Source organism: Mus caroli, chromosome 8, assembly GCF_900094665.2.
Source record: "Mus caroli chromosome 8, CAROLI_EIJ_v1.1, whole genome shotgun sequence".
In the NCBI taxonomy this organism is placed as follows: Eukaryota; Metazoa; Chordata; class Mammalia; order Rodentia; family Muridae; genus Mus; species Mus caroli.
Genome location: NC_034577.1, coordinates 58,072,918 through 58,081,861, shown reverse-complemented (window position 1 = coordinate 58,081,861; position 8,944 = coordinate 58,072,918). Strand labels below are relative to the sequence as shown.

General features: G+C 38.8%; 1 protein-coding gene across 3 annotated transcripts in view; it reads right to left on the bottom strand.

The window, feature by feature from the left end:
• The window catches only part of March1 (membrane associated ring-CH-type finger 1), a 781,857-nt gene extending 773,510 nt beyond the window's left edge, over nucleotides 1-8,347 (bottom strand). For 2 of the 3 annotated variants that reach the window (XM_029480933.1, XM_029480929.1), the window contains exon 1: nucleotides 8,204-8,347. The gene's annotated coding sequence lies outside the window, so the exon portion shown is untranslated. Of the gene's footprint in view, nucleotides 1-2,285; nucleotides 2,322-8,203 lie in introns of those variants that run through there. The other variant, XM_029480931.1, reaches the window with a different exon arrangement.
• Nucleotides 8,348-8,944: the final 597 nt, after the last annotated feature.

Sequence of the window (8,944 nt, the reverse complement as noted above, 5' to 3'; positions counted from 1 at the left end):
TGCCTCCCAAGTGCTAGGATTAAAGGCATGCACCACCACCGCCTGGCTCCGATTAGCTTTCTTTTTTTCGATTTTCTTATATAATTTAATATCTTAGAACTGCAATCCTGAATCTGTCTCTATCCCTCTTTTAGTTCCTCCTTCCTTCTTCCTTTTTTCCCTCTTCTTGTCTCTTTTCTCATTTTCCTCTAGAGAAGGAACCTAATTTACCATGTATCTTGGCTGTGATTCCTTCCAAAAATGAAGTTGGAACTAGGAAGCAATGTATTAACAATAGCTCTTCAGTGAGTGAACCACCAGGTAAATGGATCACGGAAAAGCCAGTGAAGTATATAGATTTCCATCACAACCGGGAAGAATGGAGGTTCCACCCTATTCTACCAGTAGGCTATTTCAAATAGCTCCTTCTCTAAGGAGCCACCCCCTCATTGAACTGCCAAGCTATTCCATTTCCATTACTTCAGTGCTTTTCTTCTTTTTGCTAGTTCTTCACCATTTCAGAGTGCTTAGACTTAGTTTGAGAGTGTAGATAAGTTACAGGGTAGAATAAAATATATTCAACACAAATTTGAGGTCAATGTCTGCCTGCCATGTTTGCCATAGTCTCAGCCAGACCCAGAGTGAGATGAGAAGAGTGTGACCCAGGGCTCAAGAAGGTTTCACAGGCCTCTCAGGAAGGAAAGCTTTGCTCACTTTGCCCCAAGACAATCTGTTTTGTTTATCCAAGAACAGAAACTCTCCTACTGTATTTTGTGTCACTGAATCAAAGGCAGGGAAGTCCTTGAGTTAGTTTGCTTCTATTGCTATGATAAAATGTCATGTCCAAAAGGAACTTGTGGAGGAAAGGGTTGGCTTTGCTTGCACATACTAATCACAATCTTGATGAGAAGTTAGGGCAGGAGCTCAAGACAGAAACATGAAATGAAGCAGAGGTCTTACTGGCATGCAACTCCTGGTTTGCTCAGTTAGCTTTCTTATATACCCCAAGAACATCTGTCTAGGGACCCACAATGGTCTTTTTCCTTCCACATCAATTATCAATAAAGAAAATGTTCCCACAGTTGCCAATCTAATGGGAGCATTTCCTCAATTGAGGTTCTTCCTAGAAGAGAATTCTGGTTTGTGTCAACTTGACAAAAAAACAAGCAGAATAAGAATCCATTTCAGGTATTTTTCAACTGAGTGTATTCACCCATCCAAAGACAATGGTTTCCAACAGTATGTGGAATGCATAGTTACTTAAACAGCATACTATTGAAACTGGAGTGGTTAGAAGCACTGAGTACTCTTCCAGAGAACAACCTGGGTTTAGTTCTCAGCATCCACATGGCAGTTCAAAACTGCCTATAACTTCAGTTCCAGAAGATATTTCACCCTCACAAAAACATACATACAGGAAAAAACACCTGCATAAAACAAAACAAAATATAAAAATAAATAGAATCATTAATAAATATATAAAATAAAACAAGAAAATGTTTTCACATTGAGTGCCTCCCCACATCTACCAAGCTTAACAAAACATAAGTCAACATATAGAATTATAAATAACTCATCTTATGTGTGTCTAACATTATACTTTGGGTATGATTGGAACTATTTATAAGTCTATGATTGGCCTAAAAAAATCTATTGAGTTTTATGTTTATATAAGTAGGTCAATATCTTACCAGTTTGTCAAGTCTCCCACATTGATATGACCAGATTATCAATCTCTCAGTTGCTTTTCTACATAATAATTTGTAAATAATTTCTAAGTAATGGCAGAGTCCAAAATTTGGTTAATTCATCACCAAGTACTTGTGTTTAGAAAGGGGCCTTGTTTTAGTATACATACTTAGGGCATGGAGGTGGAGGGTGAGGATGGTGTTGTATCATTCCTAAAAGAAAAATAACCAAGAAATTGAATTTACTGTTTATTTGAATTATTAACTTTCAGAGTCTAAGATTTATCTCAGAAAAAAATTGATAAATGGATTCTATATCAAAGGACATACAATAGGACTGTCTAACAAAAGCCAATTTCTTTTATGACACATTTAAAAACTTAAATGGACTTAAGTCTTGTAGGCTGAAGTTAGGAATTCTAGTTTTAAAAGGTAATAAACTTGGATATTTAATATCTGTGTTCATAATCAGTAATAAATAATCTGCTTCAACTTGCAGAAAACCCCATAGTATGTTAAAAAATACAACCAAAGCCACTAGAAAAGCCTGATATTCAAAACAAAAGCTTGAGTTAAGTAAAGTATGTATTGTTAAGTTTCTATTAAGACAGCACATACCTGAGATACCTTGCGAAGGTGACAAGTTTATTTTTGCTCACAGTTTTTGGAGGTTTTAGTCCATGATACAGTGATCATTGTTTTGGGGGCTCGGTTGAGAAAGCTCATCAGCAAATCTGTATATTGTAGAGAAAAATCACTCAGGCTTCGAAAGGATGTAAGCGGTGACATAATCCATGGGATGTTGCCAAGAACCTGAGCTCCTAACATTATGGTCTAGATGAAAAAGTTCCCCAGCTCTTCAGTAGCACCAAGCTGGAGACCAAGACAATGTGAGCTTTGGGGGAAATACTCAAAATCTAAGCCCCAGAGCATCTGGAAATATTCAGGACAGAGTCTCCTTACAAGATCTCATATGTAGAATGTATCAATGAAGCAAGATGCTTTTTAAGTTGCTTCTCCCAGAAGGAGAATGAGAGCAGAAGATGACTCTTATAAGATGAAGAACCTTGAACATATTTTTTATAGTCTTTGAGGAATAATATGAAATGTTTGAGATATGAGGAAGCAGAATTCTCTCCGAGGAAGAAGTTGTGAAAAACCCAGCTCACCTATATCTGCCTTGCTTAGAGCTCCCACTGCTATAACAAAACACCATGAACAAAGGAAACCTGGAAGGGAAGGACTTACTTCAGCTTACATGTCCACACCACTGTCTGCCATGTTGGGCAGTCAGAACAGGAACTCAAAGCAGGGAGCCAGAGGCAGGAACTGAAGCAGAAACTATAGGAGAGTGCTACTTACTGACTTTCTTTTAATAGCTTTCTTTAAATGTATCACTGAAATCTACAAATATAATAGAGCATCCATAGGCAATCTGCACAGTCCCATGAATGTATGCAGATGGTGACTGGTAAGGTGAACAAAAGGTCAGAAGAAATATTAAGGTAGTTGAGAAGAAAATGAAGACTATGAAATAGTAAAATCAAGCATAGGAAGCATGCTGAACATGATGAATCAAGCCACTGCACATTAACTGATAGAAAACAGAGACGGGAGTAGAGCTGTCTGAAGAAGTAAGTGTCAAGAATTCAATGAATCTCTCGTGATATGTATGAAGAAATGAATTAACATGTACAAGAAGCTCTAAATTCAAGGAGAATAGGTACAAAGAAAACTCTATCTGGAAATATCACACTAATGCTGAAGAAATCAGTTACAGAGACATACCACTTTCAAAGGAACAATAAGACTTGATAGGTTTGCTAAAAGACTTTAAAAAGAAGTTAGTCTGTTGAAAAAAAAAAAAGATCTCAATAAAGAATTTGTGCCCACCTTAAATATGCTTTAGAATTACATCTATATAAAAATATTCTGAGAAAGTAGTACTCAGCTAATTTTAATATAAGTGTGTTAATTTTAAAATGTTTGTCAGAGAAAATTATAATAAGAAAAGGCTAAGATACACCACTGATTTAAAATGCTAGATGATTAAAACAGATATCAAAAGGTAAATTTACATTTATAAATTTATTTCTTTAACTGAAATGAATTGGAAATTTAAAGGGCACAGGGTTAATTGTGTTTATTTGTCAGATTGCTCTTCTCTTGTTTTTTAAATCACTGCCATACATGTGTGTTGTCCTCCCCCACTGATAAAGATAAGGCAGAAAAGATCATATGCATTTTGTGTTAAAATAAATAGATTTAGAGAAAAGAGTTATCCTTGATGACATGATAAGGTCAAACCTAGATCCCCTATTGAGTTTATCATTTAGGCACAATATAGTAGCTGATTAATTAGTAATATACAGAAACACATTGATATAAAAATGTGTCCAATGTATACTAAGTCATTACAAATATATAATAAATCATTAATGGTCACTTCTAAAGAAATTGACTCAAAATATCTATGATGGCTACTTTTGATTGACAACTAAACACAAGCTACTGTGTATTCATATTAGATCCCTTTCTGATCAGATTATTTTTAAGTGTGAAAACCCACCCCAAATGTGGACAGTACCATCTTGTGGCAGTCTAGATAAAAGAACATAGAAGAAGGAAAAAAAAGAAACTTGCTATTAGCCTGTTTGCTGTCACTCTTGCTAGCAAGTTCATTTATCCTGGGTCTTCTGTTCTTGAACTGATACTGATATCCAACCTCTGCATTCCAATGAAGGTTGATAACCAGCAGCATTGGCGATATCCTCCCAGCTTTCAGTCCCAGATTGGACTGCTGAGTTATCCAACAACATGGATTGAACAATTTCTAGATTTGGCAACTCTAAGAGTTATTGGAGTACTCAGACCATACCTGGTAAATCAATCAAATAAATCTCTTTAATGATATATTCATTCTACCATTTCTCTTCTTTTAGAGAATCCTAATATAGTATCTTTAATTCTAAGTGTAAAAACTGCAATAAAATTTTCTTTACTCTGTCATTAAAGTTGATACTTAGGGTAGTGAGATGACTAAGTGAGTAAAGGCACTTATGCCAAGCCTGACAGTCTGAGTTCTACTCCTAGGACCCATATGGTGAAAATAGAAAATTAGCCCCTGCAAGGTGTCCTGTTATATCCACACTCAAACTGTGATATGCACACACACGTGCACATGCGCGCACGTGCCCACTAAATGTAATTAAAAATAAAAATATACTTGCTAATATCTTAAATAACCCTGTAACTCCTGACTTTTGCTTTCATTGTACAATTGCAGAAGAAACCAAGGTGCACCAACTTTTCAACTGTATTTGGCTAGCCAATACCCATATCAAACAATACCCACAACAATAAGAGTAATGTTTTGTGATCCATAAGCATCCTTCAGGAGGAAAAGCCATACGATGTATTCATGGAAAGGACACAAAATAACCTTCTGACTGGGTTCAAAATATAGCATTGCCTGAAGGAACATGAAGGAAATTTCAAGTCATGGAGATGCTAAAATATCTGTTAAATCAACAAACTAGAAAAATGAAAGCAACGGGCCATTAACTAATACAAACTCCATGCTGTACAGCATCTCTTCTTGGAAACTTTCCAGTATTCTGACATACTATCTGTGATAAGGAGAGAAGACCGACCTTGAACACAGGTAGCACCATCCCATCAGCTCAGGTCCCAGATTGAATAAAAGGAAAAAGAGATCTAAGTGAATGAGCACAAGCATTCCTCTTACTCCACTTCCTGTCAGCTTGATGGGCCAGCCACATCCCTACTGCCCATCTGTGAGTCACTCGAATACCATGCCTCCTCCACCAGGATGGCCTGTACTCCTTCTAACTGTGAGCCAGAATGAACCTCTACTCACTTAAGTGCCTGTTTGGAAGAGCAACTCCCACTGTTCTTCCCCATGATGACAGTGTCCTGTCTGCACATCACTAGAGTCTGCTCTTGGCAACACGCTATGACTTTGACTAACTGTGTATTTGTATTTTCTAGTGTAGAGTTCTTCTATAGTGAAACAACTAAAGTATTTGTGGCATATGTTAAAGAAGATTAGGGAAATAAACTCTAATTCAGGAACACCATTTTATCTTCAGCTTTTTTAAAAATAATATTGTACATCCTATCAAATATGTTCTATTCATTTATGGGACACTTGTCTTTTGTGAAGACTTTCCTTACATATTACAGATACAATCATAATAAAATGTGAAAACATTTTTAGTTTGAGGGTAGTCGGTAAAACACTTTTAATTAAGTTATTTTAGATGTGAAAAACAATTTTTGCTTCATATTTTTCTTAACTTAGAAATGGATAAATATCATTTTTAAAGGCAATATCATTTATGTGAACTGAATCAAGTGTTGCAAAATGTTCTGCTTGCCATTGCCAGCTGAATGGTGGTGCACATATATATGCATATATGCATTTGTGTATGTGTGTGTGCACGTGCACACTTTAGGTCTATGCATATGCTTAAAGATAATCTGCTATCATACTATCAGATAGAAATAGTCAATATGAGCAACAGGTATTCAGAAACCTTATCATAGAATTGAGTGTGCTCTACAACAAAGACACAAAAAAAAAAAGTGGGAAAGGAAACCTTTAGAGGAACAGAGCCTTTTGTGACAAGAAGTCAAGACACAAATAATGCAATAAACATTCTTTTTGTTTTTGTTATCACAGAAAATAAAATGTTATGCCGATCTCAGCAGTCCTGGATAAAGGCAAGCTCTCTGGTCAAATTATCTGTCTCTGCACATAGCTTCATGTAATCAAACACTTTGTGTACTTCTCAGAGGAGACGAACGTGTAACACCAGGAATGAGCTCCCCTCAAATCAAAGTAATGCACTGACAGCCTTCCTAGTCCTGTGACTCATATTCATAAATACGAGTCCTAGTAGCTCAGATCTCTCTTCACCCCCAGTACATTCATTATTCCAATCATCCTCTATCATCTTTGCCTAGAAAAAAATAAAACCACAAACTATCAGAAGGGGAAATCATAGAGGAAGAAAATATATTTTGATTCTCTGTTTTATAAGACCTTCATTAAGACCGGCTATCTTTAAATAATAAATACATAATAATCTAAAGGAAAACATTAAGCCTTTACAGACAAAACAGAATGATATTTGAATTGTAACTGGTCTTACCTTATTCTTGTATTCTGTCATTATCTTAAGGTCACTCACACCAAAATTTTATACCTAGAATCTTCTTAATGATAAGTGATTTTTCCACTTATCCAAGAATATGTATTAGCTATTGAAATTTATTTAATCTGTCCAATAACAGAGCTTTGAAACTCCTTCTTTTGCAAGTGTACCCAAAGTATCAAGATTTTATTGGTTTTCATATTCATCACAAGGTGGTTGGTGGGAGGCTGACAGAAAGAAACACACTTGTTCCTACGAATATCACCATTTTCTTGCGATATGAAAATTGGACTCTTCCCAAACAGCAGAAATTCATAGATAAAGCATGTGTCCCCTGGGCAAGAAGCCAGTGAGCTTGGGTATTGGTATGTTTATGCACAGGGTGCTACTCTCAACTAAGGCACTTGAGCAGTTTCTGAATTGCTTCAAGTCCACAAGGTGCACCCCAGTAAAGATAGTGATGTATAGCCTATTTATCCAGCAAATCTTTTTCCATAGTAACAAAAGAAATTGTCACGAAAACCTGGAGCTTTTAAAATTCTCACTGGACATAGCTCAGCTTCCATTCACTCTCCACAACAATACCCCAAAGAAGCGCATCAAAAAGGACAAAAGATCTAGAGAGCCATTCTCTGTTAAGTTTCCTGTTTCCCTTTGCACCACTTGGTATAAAACTTGGGTATCTCTCTGTATTCACCATCTACTTCACTTCCTTGAGCGCCAGAAGCCAGCTCCACACCTGGATAACTGCGACACTCACCATGTGAGCGCAGGACCCTTCCCGAGTCTAAAGTCCCAGCTCTCCACTTCCTTCAGCAAGAAAACAGTGACATCTCTCACCCAGCCGCGCTGGGCTGGGAAACCAGTACTAAACCCAACAGTTGCTGTGAGTCTGATTCAGGTTTGAGCGCATCCGCTTTAAACACAAGACAAAGGCTGCACTTGGTCTTTCCTGGTGCGCGCCCTTCCCTGGGTAACTGGTACTCTCTTTCTCTCTCCAACCCACCCTAAAGGAAGTCACTGAAAGGAATTGCTTTCAGAGGGGTGCGGCTGCGGGTGTAAACAGCGGCTGACTTGTAATCCACCAAAGGTCTACTGGGGAGCTACCAGAGCAGCACCCCACTGGGGAAGCCTAGCAGAGGAGCCTGCCTCTTGCGGCTTGGGTACCCATCTAAGCAGGGAATCGGGACCTCCTGTGCTGAACCCACCTGGGCAAAGTCACCTGCCACCTGGGCTCCCAGCTACTGTTGTGCCAGGTCTTGTGCTCTGGAACACCGACAAGCCTCCCGGGACCACAAGCCAAAGAGAGTGTGGACTCTGCCCAAGGCTGATCAAATGGTCTTTACAATCACTCACCGGGGAGGGTAAAGTAGCTCAGGCGGGCAGGCTGTGAGCAGCCGGCATCCCAGGGCAGTGGCAACCTCCCATCCTTTGTCAGTGGCTGGCGGTGCACTCCTCAGCTCACAAACGTGCAGCCCGGTGGCAGGCAGCCTGGCTCTGGCTCGGCTCCCCAGCCCTCTTTCCTCCTCTGAGCCTCCTCCCCTTCTCTGTCCCCCTCCACCAGCGGCACTCACTAGGCTCCCATGATGTCATCCAGTGGAAATCTGCCATGCTCAAAAACTGGAATAATCCAGCGCTCACATGGGGAAAAGCAGAGCAGAAAGAAGACACAGCGGAGTCTTTACTTGTTCCTAGAACCTAACTAGAACCTGTTTAGCTGGAGTCAAGGACAGGACAGAGTAGAGACTTCAGAAAAGGGAAGAGTGGGATGCACATGGTGGAGGCAGAGCCTAGAAAAAAAAACAGTATTTTCTGTTCTGGTGACTTTTAAAGCAATATCTAAATTAGTGGTGAAAGGTAAGGGTAAGGAGAAAGTTTTTTGTCGTTTTTGTTGCTGATATCCTTCTCTTGGCTTCTTGGGAGCTGCGTTTCTGTAATGATCCCTGTGCTACAGGCAAGAGAATGAAGACAACCTCTGGAACACTGGAGGCTGGTCTCAGCAGAAAGTTTCTCCTTTCAGTGCCTGCCTTGGTGATGCGCAGCAAAAGTTAAGAGGTGATGAAGGGTGGATGATCTAAGACAGGAACACTGGAAGAC